Raw genomic sequence first — 17,732 nt, forward strand, 5'->3', positions numbered from 1 at the left:
ATATATATATATATATATATATATATATATATATATATATATATATATATATATATATATATATATATATATATATATATATATATACATGGGGCCAGAGGCGTATCCAGAAATTTTGTTGTTGCATTTAAAAGAAAAAGTTTAATTCTAGTGACTACTGCTTTCAAATTTTTTATTTAGGTGGTCAATTATTTATTAAAAAGTGGCCAAATCGAAAATTTTCAGAAAACGAAGCTATCAAGTTTAAAACTCCGTGACTCAACAATGAAAAATGATATCCCAATTCTGTGAATTGCATCTAATAGTACATCTACAACGGACAAAATGGATATGTTACACATTAATCTCAAAAAAATTTAGTATTGTGGAAATACGGCTTGTGCAGAACCCTTGTACACAACGTAACCAATTCACGTAAGATACAAATTGACATAGCAAACTTGCCCGCTTTGACTGTTATAATAGATGCCGTTTACAGAACCACAATGTCTGTTATTCATGCATAGCTATTAGTTTGTAAACGTCGTGCTTCTATATTTTCAAGCTTTCGAATTTTTCAAAATATTTTAAACAACATTCAGGCCCTAAATCGAAGTTGTGTTTACAACAGAACTAGGATTTAACTTTCTCTCTCAAATGCAACGAATTTCAATAAAAGCGATTAGCAGGATTATCTAAGAAAAGGGTTTCTGCGTTTTTCAACTATTTGAATAGGCTGCGTCGGAATGGGCCCGAGCTAAAGCTTCCTCTTAAACAATTTGTCAAGGGATCAAATCCATGAATAACTGCATTGTCATTGCCAAAGATGCTGCAAACGAATTCTTGAACGCTACGCACAGTCAAAACAATAAAATATGTATTTTTTCATAAAAGAATATACTCGTATGTGCCAAAAATATTGCCCAAAATAACTGATATCAATGCTTCCATATTTTTGTCTATTTAAGTAAAGAAAATATCACACGAACTTTAGAACTATATCAGTTCGAAACCAGGAAAGCAGTGCATGCCACTGATATGAAAAATTAAAAGGCAATGAATTGAACAAGTTGAGGACAAATATGTTAATGAAACTTTGTCATGCAAGAACCGTGCTTACATTCTTGTATATATGCAATGGCCAGTGAAAAATCTCAATGACGCTGTAATTTGTTTTAATGTATTACGCAGAAGCAGCTGTCACCGGTCGTGTATCATCAGTAATTGCACCGAAATCAGTTGCAGCAGAGGGCACGTATAAAATCAGGAATTCTGCAAGATATACGAGGGCAAGTCAAATAAATGTGAGCCAACAACGGGGTACTTCTTTTAAAAGTAGTCTTCATGAGAATTTAGACATTTGTCCCATTGACTAACGAGTCGCGTGATTCCCGTCTTATAAAGCTCCTTGGGTTGCTGCTTCAAAACGTCTGTATCTGGTTCCCTTGAGCTGTTTTTTCGGTTGCCCCAAAATGTAGAAGTCGCAAGGTGACAGGTCTGAGCTGTATGGCGGATGCTGCAGCGTTTCCCGCTTGATCTTTGCCAGTTTTGTATTAACCACATAAGGGACGTGGGGACAGGCATTGTCGTGGAACAAGATGACCCCATTCGTCAATTTTCCACGTTGTTCGTTCTTGATTGCGACACACTGCCGTTCTGGCGTTTCACAATATCGGAAACAATTGATAGCCTCTCAAGATTTAGCAAATTCTATCAGTAATGGACCCTGACGACCGAAAGAAAAGTCAACAACACCTTTCCAGCGGGAATGATGGCCTTTGCGTTCTTTGGGCGTGGTAAATTCGAATGTTTCCACTGTAAGCTTTGCCGTCGTGTTTCAGGCTCGTAGTAGTGGCACCAAGGTTCGTCCCCGATCACAATTGCAAACATGGAGTCGTCATCCTCATTGTGATACCCGATCAGATGAGTGAAGGCAGCGCGAAACTACTCCGTCTTCTCGCTATGGATCAAAATCTTGGGGATCCATTGCGCACCAAAGAGCCGATAACCGAGAAGCTCATTAATTAAGGCGTGAACCGAACCGTGACTGATGTTCAGACGGTCTGCCAGTTCACCGATGCTTATCCTCCGTTCTTGTTTCATCAGCTCATGAACCTTTGAAATTGTGTGGGGGGTGATTGCACGATGGTTTTGGCCCGGTCTTGGAACGTCTTTACAACGTCCTTTAAACCGTTTGCTCCAACGCTTCACAGTGGTCAATGAAATGCCGTGTTCAACGTAAACGGCAGCCATACGGCGATTAATTTCTGTTTCGGAAACACCTTTAGCTGTCAAAAACTTCGCGACACCGAGCTGTTCAACTTTTGAAGTGTCCATTATGTGACGCAACCATATTCAACCCAGTGTATGAGAGCATTAAAGAACATTTATCTTCACACCTGCGTGTCACTTTTGTAAATGAGACATGCCGTTCTCCTACGCGCATGCCTCGCAGATAATGAACCGAACCATTATTGCGTGGTTAGGGTAGGCGCAATTTCATTTGACTCGCCCTCGTACATTAGAAATGCAAAGATACAATGGGATATACAAATGTGAAAATACGGCTTGATAAAGGACAAAAAAGTGTCACTGGAAACATCGTTCACTGCATATATACACAAAACATCGCAACAAGATATTAAAGTACACGTATAAGTCTCCAATGAGTCTATGTATGTAAGAAAAAGTAACTGTATGTAATGCGTCAAACAAGGCAAATAAACATGTTGCACAATCATAGATTCACAGAATCCTAGATTCCGCCCCCATTCCATTCACTCCCCCCCCCCCCCCCCCCGATGTATTGCGTGCGACGGAAGGCGGCGCGCTTGCTCCCCGCTTTGCTCTTTTGCGCACCCATTCCACCGGCTCACCCATTCCACCTCCCCCTCTACGCTTTCATTCGCACATACAGCATGCAGCGCGTGGTCACGATTTTATCACCCTTGGACTTTATACGAAACATGAGGGCGACGGCGACGGCAGGAATGCGCCTGGAGTGTCCATATAATTGCTTTCGCAATAATATAATAAACGTATCCGGCAACTAAAGCGTCCCGTCGCCCATTACGTTCCGCAAAAGAAGTATCAAAATCGAACTTTCACCATGGGACGATTCGCTGCGCCGCAACAATGCATTTTTTTTCTGTGAGGCGGAGGCATCGAAATGGGAAAAAAAAACGCATAGGAAAGTATGTTGGCCAGAATCGAATGCCTACATCGGGCACCTAATGGGGCTACAGAATTAATACCGAAGAAAACATGAGACGATTGGCCCACTGAGAACCATACGCATATTGCTCAGTATCCTACAGCGGCGAAACAAGACTTTCCGGAAAGGTTCCGCTCAAGGAACGCGGTGCAATCCTTCGAGTCCCCACAGTGATGGCGGCGAGCGACCATTGTTTTTTTTTTTTCTCGTCTGCTAGCCAGAAAGCTTCCAAAACTCTGTCAGGTGAAAATCCGCTCGGCTAGAGTTAACCGAACGCCCGCCGAAGTGCACCGCGTTGTGGTCGGGGCCGTACGAGAAAAACATATGCGCTCTGGCTCGCTCTGGCAGCCCGCGGGTAGGGTAGCGAGAACAAAAAAAAAATTGAAGAGGCTCAATGTGTTCTCGGCGAATAAAAGTCAAAGTAGAAAAAATAAATAAGAACGTAGTTACTTTGGCTGGCTTTGGTGTCTTGACATGGATGTTCTGGCGTAGGTTAAAAAAAAATGTTGATATTTTTTTGTGTGACATGACGGCACAAATGAACCACCCCAACACATCGTCTCATTGGACCTCGCTGCGTGCTTTGTCAACTCGTCTGCTAGTGTGTTGATTTGGCTTGTCCCGTTGTATGTTCCGATGTAAGACTTTAGAAAAGTCAATGGACCTTTGGCGTCAAATGTTTATAACAACATTAAACCAACAAAGTTCCGCAATTGAAAATTTAAAGCACAACTTTGGAAATGTCAATGCACGTTTCACATCAAGAGCTTATGAGATTTATACCCATAAAGTTTCGCAATTGATATCCATGCGCTCCATAGATTCCTTGGCCTCAGTGAGATGCCGCGGCGAGCCCGCTCACCATCAAAGCGCCCTTGAAACTTTGTGCTCGGATGGGACTGCTTGGCGTTATGTGACTGCCGGTGTATAGGCGTTGCCACGAAATCCAGCCCGAGTTCGCAATCTTCGCGGTTAAATGTCATTTCGAGCGTCAAAAAGACATTCTAGACAAAATCCAGAGTGATTTCCGGCGCCGGGGGTCGCTTTTGTCAGCGGTGCATGGACAGCACGAAAAAATTTCGGGGGGGGGGGCTGAAGCCCCATAAGCCCCCCCCCCCTGGCTACGCCCCTGTTAATAAGTGATGATTATATTCCCTGCTAATTATTCAGCTATGAGAGAGTAGCAGGGCAAAATGTAAGGTAAGTTCGCTTCGTAATCGAAAGACGCCACGCCTAGACTGGACGCAGATAACACGCGAGGAAGCTATAAGGGTAGGACGAGAAAGATAAGTGCAAGCCAGAAAATATCGCTAGTTATCTGCCAATGGATGGAAAGAAAATACGTACAGCGTGGGCGAGAACTTGAAACTGGAACAAAAGCACCTGCTGCACAACAGCGCCTGATTTGTGGGAAGGTTGTGGATAGCCAATCACCATTCCTGCATGAATTGCCAGTTCCGCATGGCTGCATTGTTCTACTACTCATTTTTAATATCGTATCAATAATCTAAAGCGTGACAAAATTGTAACACCTGCACACCTGTCTGCGTAATGTTTGTTCGTCACTGCCCCACCTCCCACGCATTGCGCAAATGTGAAAAAGGCCTTCAGCGGTGCGCCGAATGAACGAATGAATGTGTGAATGCAACGAAATCCCCAAGTTTAATTAATGAGACATTTAAGAAAAGCACTGAAGTGCAGCGTTACCTTAATTGGCATATACGTATGCTTGCAGCTCGCCTAGGCGCATGTCGGCAACCACTTCACGAAGGCGGCAAAGCCGCTGTGCCCGCCGCGGCCGAGGCCCTGTATACAGGAGACCACGGCCGAGGAACGCCGGGAAATCGTTGACAGAGCTAGGATAATGTACGGAGGGTCAGCCGTCGCACTGTCACTCGTGCTTGTTTTTAAAGGTGCTCTAATGACTTTTCTAAAATCAGCTGACTTGAAAAGACACCCTGCGTCCACCACTGTGTGCGTGAGCTCTCTCTATCCTTTTCCCTTCTTCTTTTTTTCTTTTAATCCATCCTCATCCCTTTTTCCCCATACAGAGTAGCCAACCGTACGACCATGTCGTTAATCTTCATGCCTTTAATTGTCTTTCTATTTCGTTTTTAAAGGGATCAACAAACATCGCTAATTGTATTGGTAACCACTCAAGTGAATCACTTGAGGATGCAAGTAATGCATGCTCGTATAAAGGGCTTGGAAGCACCGAGAAACAAGTTACATTAAACGAGGACACTCCCATAGAGCCCAGCGGCCGAACGGACCTCACTATTAGGCTCGAGGCGCGATCGCCGTTGGCGGCGCTATCGGCGACGTCGTTCCGTCCTGCTATCGACGGCGCATGCGCGCTAACATTTCACTGGCTACTCACCAACGCCGCCGGTTTCCCGACCGTCTCATGCAATGCACCATCGAGATTCGACACCTGGAACACCACATGGCGACACTCGAGCCTGATCACGACAACGCATGGTCTTGTTTTACCTTACGCCGGCGTTGTGGGATTCCGCGGTAGCTGCCAGGGCGATGTTCCTTCTGCCAATGCCTAACTGCACTGGCCTCGCGTGCTCCGTCATGCCAACATGTTGCAAACCGCGTACAGTTCGAACACCGGCCAAGGAGTTCTAGCGCAATGCTAAACATTGATATCGCTGTAACTATTCTTCTGTACTTTCAGTGTATGTCCAATGGAGCATCCCCCTAATCTTCCAAGAAGTATGCGCATATCCTGCGTTATTATGATTTGGAAAGAAGAGCATACTTTCTTACCGCACCCCAGGCTAACCAGAAAAGAGAGAGGCGCTCTGCGGCGTCTCCAAACAGATTCCTATGTACGGAACACTATATTGAATAGAGTGCGCCCAACCAGATTCCCATACCCTTGCCGCTCCTGCGGGGCACCGGACAACTTTCGCCACTTGGTGATGGGGTGTCCTAAGCTTGCAGAATCCAACAATCAATGAAATGAAGACGCAGAAAGAAGCACAGAAGACATAAGCGCAGAAGGTGACCGTCAGGAATCGTGATGTGCCATGCTCGCGGTCCCGGTTTCGGAGCACCAGCTCAAGCTGGCGAACCAGCCCGGAGAAGCAGCAAACGACAATGGCTACCGAGACTGAAGAGGTGACACACCTTGGGTGTATAAAATATAAGCACTCATTCTCACTGGTTCAGATAATTAAACGTTTAATTGGTGCGAAATCATCAAATGGCCAATTGAAGGAATAATACCTCCCTGATCGTTCTCGCAGAACAATTGACCGTCTTTGTCCTTTTCATAAAATTTAATTTTTTCGCCTACCATGATCTGAAGCACGCCATTCCTGTTGCGTTGTCTTAGAACCCATTAGTATCAAGCTGCCTCAACAGCTTGTACTTTCGTTCATTCGTAACGAAGACATCGTTGGAATGGAATCATTACCGCATCAACAGAAACCTAGATCAATCTGGTCAAGGCTTACACATGCAACCCTCCAACGCTAATTACTGCACAGCTCCTTTCTATAACGCCACAGTGGCCTTGGGAGTACATAGGTAAATAAATAAATGAATAAATCAACATAAGTCCTTACTCATAGAGAAGTTTCGTGCATGCGAAAGTCATTTCAAGGCCAGTAGCTCGCCATTGTCGAAGTATAGGATTGGAGGACTTTTGTACAAATTCCGGGGGGGGGAGGGGGGGGGGGACATTGAAGGGATCCCGAGAAGTCGCTGCTGTCTCAGTAAACGAATTCACGGCCGGCGAAGTCGCTGAACACTGCTGTTTCATTTTTACGTGCAAGCGTATACCTACCCAGCTCTTCAAATCGGTGGTCTCTGTCTGAGGCCACGAAGCAAGCGAACGCAAGCGAACGAGGAAGGCGCCTGGAGGTGAAGAGAATAGCCCGCCGGAGAAAGTACGAAGGGCGCGCCTGGCAAAGTACCTGGTGTTACTGGGTATGTGGCGACATTCCGTATGGGCTGCTGTAGTTACTCGGGCTGTGTCACTGGGTATGTGTTACTGGGATCACTGGGAATCTGATGAACATGATGGTGACTATAATGACGTCGATTATAAATGGTGACAAGAAGTTGAAAGGTGACTCAACATCTAGTTGATGTTGATCAAAAGATTTCGCTCCCAGCGCGGCTATGACAATAAATCATACGATTCATGCACCCAATTTTCACCGTCAGCTCGCCAAGGAAGACAATGTTTTCCATCCACTTCGACTATAGACGTTGAATCGCCTTCCAACTTTTTTTTATTAATAAACAGCTTTTACAGTAAGTAAGATGTTAATGTTATAATAACCCACCGCGGTGGCCTGGCGGCTATAATGTTGCACTGCTAAGCATTAGGTCGCGGGATCGAAACCTGGACGAGGCGGCCGCGTTTCTGTAGGGGCGAAATGCAAAAGCACCCGTCCCGTGAATTCGGGGCACTTTATAAGATCGCGTGGTGGTCAGAATTTATCCGGAGTCCCCCACTATGGCGTGCCACATAATCAAGTCGTGTTTTGGCACTTAAAACCTCCATAACTCAATTTAGTATTTCAATAGATATTCAACAAGCTGAAGCACCGGAAATTTCAAACACGCATATTGCAATTTGGACACAAAATAGTGAAGGACACAATGATCGTGTGCAATACGATCAAGCCATCACAAAGTGATCTCCAAATCAGCTAATCGTATCAAGAGTTGTGACGTAATGCAATAGCACAAGCTGTACCAGTCAAGAGCGGGTTTATATACTATTTTATAATATTTAAGTACGTGAGAACGAAGTGTTTTTCATAAAAACACAAGAAAACTACAACTTAAATCGTTTTTTTATTTGTTTGCTAAGGTAATTTAGACAGTTTTTCCAAGCTTCCGTAATAGCTTGACGCAGAATGCCTCGGATATGTGCATGTAGAACGTCCGCATATGCGAGCATTTAATCGTCTCGTATGCTTTTGTATGTGCAGATGCTTGCGTAATCTATGATGCCAGTGTCGCATTAAAAAGTCGCCGAGCAGCGTATATTTTAGGGGACAAGAGAGTGCAGCGAATGAAGCCGGGCAGCTACTCATTGCAAGGTTGCTAGCTTGAACAGCGTCCGACATCGACGTCTGGAAATTTTCATGCGAACCTAGGCAGAGCTGATAGTGCGAACGCGTCGATGACTTGCAAGCTGCAGCGTGCGCGATAGATGATAACGATAGCCGAAAGGAAGGCCCCGACGGAAGAACAACGAAGCGTGAGGAGACCTGCGCTGCCCGAGTTAACTCTGGCAAAATAATGAAGGACAAAATAATGAAGGACACAATGATCGTGTGCAATACGATCAACCTATCACAAAGTGATTTCCAAATCAGCTAATCGTATCAAGACTTGCGACGCAATGCAATAGCACAAGCAGTACCAGTCAAGAGCGGGTTTATTATGCTATTTTATAATATTTAAGTACGTGAGAACAAAGTGTTTTTCATAAAAACAAAAGAAAACTACAACTTAAATCGTTTTTTTCTTTGTTTGATAAGGTAATTTAGACAGTTTTTCCAAGTTTTCGTAATAGCTTTACGCAGAATGCCTCGGATATATGCATGTAGAACGTCCGCATATGCGAACATTTAATCGTCTCGTATGCCTCTATATGTGCAGATGCCTGCGTAATCTATGATGCAAGTGTCGCATTAAAAAGTCGCCGAGCAGCGTATATTTAGGGGACAAGAGAGTGCAGCGAATGAAGCCGGCAGCTACTCATTGCAAGGTTTCTAGCTTCAATAGCGTCCGACATCGACGTCTGGAAATTTTCATGCGAACCTAGGCAGAGCTGATAGTGCGAGCGCGTCGATGACTTGCACGATGCAGCGTGTGTGATAGATGATAACGATAGCCGAAAGGAAGGCCCCGACGGAAGAACAACGAAGCCTGACGAGACCTGCGCTGCTCGGGTTAACTCTCCTCGGTTGCCTAGGAAACGGTCTCGCATGCGCCAGGCAGGCATAGACGTTACCGCGGCAGAACGCTGTCGGGGCCTGGCTGCGGTCGACGTGTCTGGGAATGCGGTAAGCGGCACGGATCTTATTCTTCGCGCTAGTAAGCTGAAAATTGTGTTACGAGCGCGGTTACTCTAGTTTGGTGATAAGAAGAGTAATTGTACGTTGCTTGAAAAGAACGCCACAATCTAATTTCGTTTGCAAAACCTAAAAAAAACGCTTTCGTTTAATCTTGCTTAAACTAATGATAGCCCGGCCATAACACATACGTTGTCGTTTCCAGCAGATGTCATTCTCCCGTTAGCGCGAAATAATAGCACGCGTGTGTTGTCCGGAAGTCGGAAGATTTTAATGCGACACTTGGCCTTCCGGCATACAAAGTTTGCATGTAAACGGGTATAAACCAGCGAATTTTTGGAAACTGATATAAATAATTGAGTCTGTTTTGTTAGTGCCTACAGTGGTTTATGCTGACAACTGCAATTACACTTTAGCGCTGTCGTCATATTTACGGCTTGCATTGGGGCTAGTTGAAATAGCATAATTCGAATACAGCGCTCTGATATGTTTTGCCATATTTAACGCGAAGACGCGCTTTTAGCGCTGTTCTGCTTCTTCTGCGGGCGGTGCTGGACATTTCTGGATTCAATGCTTTTAATGGTGCTAGCTTAATGCGTCCTTCTTAAAAGCATTCACTTTTGGACGTTCATTGTTACAATTCTGATGGCGGCTGTACTTATGGCGATTTGTCATGCTTGAATGCCACCGCCGTGATAAGCCGCGAGAGCTCGACTGTTGTGCTCAATTCTGGCTCTCTGGTCGTGATGACATGCTTTCAGGTCGCGGTGCCACCATGACACGTTGATTATTCCGTGATTCCTTCAACTTAATTCCCACGTGGCGTCATGTCTAAGCTCTCAATTGAAAACGCCGTTAGCTTTGATCTTGAAGCAACAGTCATTTCGGGATGTTCTTATCAGAGGCGCTTGATATGTTACACTGACAGGAGTGTATCTGCGGCGACCTAATGAAACAAAGCATGAATATGTTGTTCACTCGATTATGTTGTTCTGTTAGGCTAAGCATTAATTCTCGCACCTATTAGAATCGCTATGCGCGCAGTGCATACTTTCACCATCGTTTGCGCTTGACCGGTTATCGCTTCTACAGAAACGTCGCTCTTAGATAATTCGCTCAGGCACGGCGTGCTTCGGGCACATTCGAACTCTGCGAACATTGTCGCCAATTCGATAGCAACGCAGGGTTGTCTTATAATATTGCATCTGCAGTTGACCGATTAATTAACAGTACAGCGCGAGCGGCGACTGGCCTGCAGGCCTTTCTAACCGCGCCCTTATCTCCGTTAAGCCGGGGAGCTTGCACAGAGTGATTCGTGGCGGCGCCTGTCATGCTGGCATGGAAAGAGCCTAGCAGACGGAACCTATAGCAGACGGAATTACCCTCCCCGTTGAGTCTATTCGGTGCGCATGCGCTATACTGTTGCGGGTCCCGTAGCTTCGCGCGGTTTGAAGACGCTGACCGGCCGGCCAGTCGATGCTATAGCGCGCTTTCTGTTAAAGAATCGGTCAATTGTTTCTGTCACGGCGAAATGAAAAGCGGTCCGCGTAATGCGCATCCCTGCGCCGCGTAGCAGCGCCCGTCGGCACACATTCGTCGACGAACGTCGGGCACAGAATTTGACGCAAGAAAGACTCCTCGGGAGTGGGTGCTGCGCGACGACGCTGAATAAAGTACCACGAGTTTAAGAGCTCTTGGAAAAAAACAGATCGTGGCTATTTTGAAGGCAGAAGTAAGTTTAGTGAATTTTTGTGCCTAAATGTAACACGTAATGCAGTATGCATACAGCACAGAAAAATGTTTTGCGATTTTATAAAGAAATTTTTGCTAATTATGCTCTTAGAGTAAGGTGTACGTTAAAGAACGCTATGCGGCCCGTCGTGGTGGTGTTATGGGTCCGGCGTTGCCCTTCTAAGCCCGAAGGCGTGGGATCGAATTCCGGCCGCAGCGGCCGCATTTCAGTGGGGGAAAATGTGACATCGCCCGGGTACCGTGCATTGGATGGGCGTTAAAGAACCCCGTGTTGTAAATATGGTTCCGGAGTCGGCCACTACGGCGTGTCACATAATCAGATCTTCGTTTTGGCACGCAATACCCCAGATTTTAATTTTCCATTTCTCCTAAAAACAATTCACTCGAGTTTAAATTTGCACGAATATCTGCCCTTGGGAGCGTATCTTGCGCGAGAAAACGATCCTGAAAAGGTTTGAAAGAGGCAGTATATGCATTTCATGTCACGTACTGACGTGCAACGTAGGATCTGCTTAAGTAGTGAACTGTTTCCGCGCCCCCGAGTGCTTCGGTTCTTGTCGTACTCTTATGGATTTTCGGTTGGTATGGTTGTTTTTGGAGACAAATTAAAATTGCTACGCCCTAACTTTTCGCTTGTTTAGGGGCGTTACGTAAAACGTTGTAGAGGAAGTATAACAGCACGTGTTGATAATGCAAGTCTGGAGCTCTCGCCAGCCGATTTTTCTTTTGGATGAATTTTTAATGAACAGGTTGAAATATATTTCACGAATAGGTTATGCGCTCTGCAATGCAAAGGATTGCAATAGGTATTGCAAGTAGACGTGCCTGCTATCACTGAGTTGAATTTCTCCAGCTGCAAGAAAGGATGCGAAATAGCAGCGATACAGAGAGCATCTCGTCAAACATGTTAGCGTACGTCTTAAATTACCTTGCTGCATAGTGGGTTACTCTTTGTACTTAAATTACATGTGACTTTTTCTTAATAGATGGGTTACGTTCCCACTCAATCGACGTGTTCAGGTGCCTTGTTTCATTTCCCCCCTTTTCAAACACAGCCGGAAAACAATTATCGCGAAATTTAAATTCAACATGTGAGATTGTTTGCAAATAAGAACTGAAGCTGGTGCGCCGTACGTAGATCGGAGAATATGCAGGCGGTAATGCCGAGCAGATAAGTGCAATAAACCGTGCGCGGTTTTCCTTGCGCTCAGCGTGTATTCTCCCGTCTTTGCAGGAGTGCTCGGACATGACTTCAGCCGCCACTTGCCGTGTGTGTAGTGATTTTTTTGGATGAAGGGAAGAGAGAAGTGCAGTGCCGTAACTGTCTAACCGCCACTTGCCGCTTAAGCGCAAAAAAAAAACGCACATTGGGGTGTTTCTTTGAATAGTAAACCGCATTTTTCGTGCCGTAATGTGTGTTTCGCTCTAAATTTGAACTCTGTCGCTCTTTGTTTACGTAACTTACCCGCCGCAGTGGCTTAGTGACTATGGTGGGATTATCATGGGATCAAATCCCGGCCGCGGTGGCCGGCACGGAATGCAAAAAACGCCTGTGGCCCTTGCATTCGGGGAACGTTAAAGATGACCCGGTGTTCGAAATTAATCCGGAATACCCCACTGCGCCGTGCCTCATAGCCGAATCGAGGTTTTGAACGATTCTCTAATGCAACTGATCGCATTGATTAATGCAATCTAGTGCAATTAGCGAACTTGTCAAAGGTTGACGAGACGATATATGTCGCAGTGCAAGTTTTGAAAACGCATACTGTGCTGGCTTGCACGACGGATTCTAATCTAGAGCAAACTCTCCCACTACTGCCAAAAAAACTTTAATTGCGTAGCCAATCTCTGCGTAGCAAATGGACTGCGCGGAATAGTATTAGCTGTGGAAAAATTTGCGCGCGGGTGAACCGCATCGTGCAGGTCGCCCGTGAGCGCGCTAATAGTAGAATCGCCGTTGCACAAGCAAAACACAAGAGGTCAATAGCTATCTGAAACTCAGAAGCCTGGGGTAAAGCGAGGTGAGGCAGTGTGTCCAAGAGACATATATTCTCATTGTCCTCGTCTCTCCGGAGGCCGAGGTACGTTTACCCGAAGCGACCCACGCGGTATGTTGGTGCCCACACGCGTGAAAAGACGGAGCTCGATGTTGTGTGCTGCTTCGAGCATCACGGGAACTGCACCGTAATATCTCAAATTTCTGCAGGTGTGCCTGCTGTGGGATCCCCGAGCTGCATTCCGTGTCTGTTTCCGGCGCCACCCTACGTCATCCTATAACCAGGCCATGGGGAGGTGGGCAGCCTCGTTCTTCACATTTCGCGGGCGGTTTGAGCGTTGCATTTACCCTCGGTGAAATAACTTCACGCCAGTGACATTGTAATGCCTGCACAGTACAGGTGAGTCATGGTGTACTGAGCAGTAGCACATCGTCGCTATGGGGCAAAGATTCGGGCACGAACGCGCCATATATGGGGCGCCCCTAGTGGCGAAACTGGGCATGACAGGTGCGGCCGCGTCGGTTTGCACTATGTCCGACAATTGTGCAAGGCGAGCAGACAACACTGGTTAAATGGGGGAGAGGCAAAGAAAGCTTAGCAATAAAAAAAAAATATTCTGATGCCATTGGACGTTCAAGATCAAGTCAAACATGGTGCAAGTGCATTCAGAACTGTGGTCGCGTGCAGCAGTATTATAGTACCTGTACCAATACTAAGCACTCTGAAATGATATGGTGTCATCGTGAGTACGCCGAGGATTCAAGTTACGCGAAGATAAATGTTGGCGTCTTCTTCCTCGCCCAGGCGAGACACAAATGGCGACAATAAGTGGCCGACACAATAGCGCGCACATTGAGCGAAGTAGGGCGCGGCGATTGAAGCCAGCAGATATTCAATGTAAGATTTCAAGAACGCCTTGCTAACTACGAGCATTGCTGATAGTGTGAAAGCGTCGATGAATTATACGCAGTGCGGTATTTACGATAGGCGGTAACGATATCGCAAACGGCGACCGCGCTGAAAGTGAAATGATGACGTGGCTTATGCTATGCAGGTTAACTGTGGTCGGTCGCCTATAAACGGCAATTCTTGCGCCATGCCGGGTGAGAGTGGCAGAATGCTGTCGGGGCTTGGCTGCGGTCGATGTGGCTGGAAGTTCGGTAAGTGGCGCGGATATTATTTTTGGTACTAATAAGCTGAAAATTTTGTTCGCGAGCAGAGGCATGGTATCTAGGTCCTCACTATTAGATTGTCAAATATATTGAAAGAACTTAATTTTCTGGCATTTCTAAGGGAAATTAATGTTTTACTTGCCAAAACCATGATTTGATTATGAGGCGCTCCGTAGTGGGGTACTCCGGATTAAGTTTGACCACCTGGAGTTCTTTAACGTGCACATAAATATAAGTACACGGGTGTCTTTGCATTTCGCCCTCATCGAAAAGCCGCCGCCGTGGCCGTGATTTGATCCCGCGAGCTCGTGCTTAGCAGCGTATCACCAAAGGCACTAAGCAGCCACGGTGAGTATAAATGCTGAAAAAAAAAAACCTTTTCGCTACTGATCTTGGTAAAAAAATTACCGACGATTACGTTACTTCCTAATGCGAAATTTGAGCGCAGCAAATAAGCTGTTTCACCTTTTCGATAGATTGAGGCAAAGAAATAGAACAACACATGTATGCGCTATCACATAATTTTTTTTTTATTTTTCACACGTATTCCTTTAACAAAGACTCCACTAACAGTTCTTGACAGTCATGAAGGAAGCTTTGTGGTCGGAGAAATAGACTGATATATGTTCGACTTGGTACACCAATGCTTGATTCTCAAAGACGAGATCTATACAAGTGCCTCGCAAGGTTGTCACAGCCGTGGGACGCGTTACGAGTGAGAGTAACGGGATGTTCTCCCGCATAAGTCTTAGGAAATTGCTGTTTGTCTTTATGTCAACATTAAAGTCCCCCACTACTAACATCGGTGTGGATCGATGGACGGTTAATGCGAGTTGCAGGAAGCGCACGACGTCTTTCGTGAGTGCGGTAGCGGACTCACGAAAGCGGTATCAGTCGGTCGCTGCTAGCGCTGGGGGGATGAAAGGGGGGCGGAGCTGGTTACGAGGCCGACGATAACGCCGACGACGACGCGAAACTCAGGAACGGTCGCCAAAGAGCCATTTGTGTAGCCAGCCCTCCTCGACAGTCTCTCCTCCTCCCTTCCATCATCCTCCCTCGCCCGGAGAGCCGACAGCGCGCATGCGCGGCGGCGGAGCAGCAGATTCGTCGGCGAGCTGGTTACGAGGCCGACGCCGACGACGACAACGCCGACGACGACGCGAAACCCAGGAACGGACGCCAAAGAGCTGCGCTCTAAAAAATTTCCTGACCAAAGTTTCTCGATGTCACCTTCAAGTGCATCGTGGCGTAGAGCAGATTGAGCTCTTCTCACAGCGATGCTCTAGTCTGCTGCTATGCTGTTTTACACTGGCATATTTACACTGACACATTTACACTGGCAAAGTATTTGTTGTACTAACAGCTTTTCTTCAACGAAGTACCCGAGCGGGTTATAGCGTTATAGACGAAATTAGTGGCACAAAACAAACCGAAATACGTTTTTAGTCCTGTAAATTCAGTATGGCCACTAGCCTCATAATATGCACGATAAGGGTGCCAATAAAATGTTTCTTAACCCAGCACATAACCGCTTTATCCGTTTAAGCTAAAGGCACATTCGGGTAGTCGTTTCGGATCGCTCCGAAACTTCGTTCGGGTGGTCGAATAAGGTCACGCTGAGTACAGTGTCGATCACACTTGTCTAGAGTGCCCCGAAGGCTGCTTCGCACTGCGCCTGCGACGCCTAGCGACAAGCACCGGGTTCGAGATGTGGGAGAGAGAGAGATGCAAATGAAAGGAAGGCAGGGAGGTTAACCAGACTTAAAACGTCCGGTTTGCTACCCTGCACTAGGGGAAGGGAAAGGGGAAATAAAGACGGAAAGAGCGTGACAAAAATGAAAGCATGAGAAAAAAAAATATGAGAAGGGACGAAATGGGGTCATTATAGTCTTTCTAATAGGCCACTGTCACGTAGAAAAGTCAACAGAGCCTTGACCGACTTTTGCTGCGACGACAGTTCACGTCGGCATTCCAAAACTGACTGTTCTGAAAGTGGCCTGTCGTCAAGGCGCGCCAACGCGGTCGCTAGTGACAGCCGGTGCGCGCTGTATAGAGGACAGTGGCAAAGCACGTGTTCGATAGTCTCTTCGCCGCCGCAGTGTCTGCAAGCCGCGCTGTCATCCATACCGACTCGGAAGGCGAAGGATCTTGTATAGGCGACACCAAGCCACAGTCGGCAAAGTACTGCTGTTTCGAGTCGAGAGAGTCCAGGCGGAGGTCGAAGTCGAAGGGATGGGTCCAGTCGGTGTAGACGTGTATGCTTTAAGCTGGGTGTGTTCCATAAAGTTTTGATGGCTTCATTTGCAAGCACACGAATTTTCGTTGCAGCGTCTGTTCTTGAGAATGGAATGGAGTCTTGTAAGCCCTCCTTGTGTGCAGATCGTGCTGCTGCGTCGGCAAGTTCATTGCCCATTATGCCACAGTGGCTTGGAATCCACTGCAACGTGATGTCGTGTCCTTGCTCGACGAGGTGGTGAAGCAGCAGTCTGATTTCCATAACTAGTTGTTCGTGGGGTCCTCGGCGTAGGGCAGAAACCAAACAATGAAGAGCAGCCTTGGAGTCAGTGAACACGCTCCATTTCCTGGGTAGTTCTTCAGAAATTACACGAAGTGCACAACGAATAGCAGCAAGCTCCGCGGCAGTCGATGTAGTCTGGTGAGATAGTCGAATCTTAATTGTGGAAGGTTTTGCAGGAAAGATCGCCGATCCTGCAGACCCGTTCACTGTGGTTGAAGCGTCAGTATAAAGATGATGATGCTCGTTGTAAGTCTCATACAGCAAGAGCAGCGAAAGCTGCTTGAGTGCTGGAGACGAGAGTTGGGCCTTTGTTCGTATTCCTGGTACCATTAGTCGAACATTTGCTCGAGCCAAGCACCATGGTGGAAACGGAACTTTCGCTGGAGCTGTATAACCTGATGGAAGGTATGCACGATAAGGCAGGACTGTTTCGCAAAAGGAAGCACGTGGTCGATCCTCTGGCAGTGAGGCTAGATGATGGGCAGGGGCTCGAGCAAGGTGTCTTACGTGTGCTCTGAGCGCTTCCATGACTATATGGGTCTTGGCTGGGAAATCGTGTGCAATGGCAATTGTTTCAGCCGTTGACGAACACCGCGGCAATCCAAGACACACTCTAAGTGCCTGGGCCTGGACGCTTTCGAGTGTGCGGATATTACTTCTGCAGGTGTTGGTCAGCACAGGCAAGCTGTATCGCAAGTACCCAAGAAAGAGCGTCCTGTACAGCTGCATCATTGCATTTACTGAAGTACCCCAGACATTTCCTCCAAGAAACTTAAACGCATTAGAGATATCTGTCAGGCGCTTCTTTAGGTAGGCCACATGAGGACTCCAGCAGAGGTCACGATCAATTATTACGCCTAAGAATCGGTGCGTCCTGACATAAGGTATGCTTTGACCGTCGATAGAGACATCGTATGATCTCATTGGCTTTCGGCTAAACGCGACCAATGCGCATTTTTCTGGCGAGATCTTGAGGCCTTGTTCATTTAAGTATGCCTATGTTGACGTGGCAGCTTTTTGAAGCCTGGCGCGTACTTGCGGCCGTGT

The 17,732-nt window shown here is 46.5% G+C and overlaps 1 protein-coding gene across 14 annotated transcripts in view; it reads left to right on the top strand.

Annotated features, from left to right (window-relative positions):
* LOC135903718 (uncharacterized) overlaps positions 1-17,732 on the top strand; it is a 290,426-nt gene that overhangs the window by 207,519 nt on the left and 65,175 nt on the right. For 3 of the 14 annotated variants that reach the window (XM_070525027.1, XM_070525028.1, XM_070525030.1), the window contains 2 exons: positions 13,205-13,290; positions 14,050-14,155. The gene's annotated coding sequence lies outside the window, so the exon portion shown is untranslated. Of the gene's footprint in view, positions 1-9,018; positions 9,238-13,204; positions 13,395-14,049; positions 14,156-17,732 lie in introns of those variants that run through there. The other 11 variants (XM_070525032.1, XM_070525033.1, XR_011508351.1 and 8 more) reach the window with 8 other exon arrangements.

This window comes from Dermacentor albipictus, chromosome 9 (genome assembly GCF_038994185.2).
Source record: "Dermacentor albipictus isolate Rhodes 1998 colony chromosome 9, USDA_Dalb.pri_finalv2, whole genome shotgun sequence".
Lineage (NCBI taxonomy): Eukaryota > Metazoa > Arthropoda > Arachnida > Ixodida > Ixodidae > Dermacentor > Dermacentor albipictus.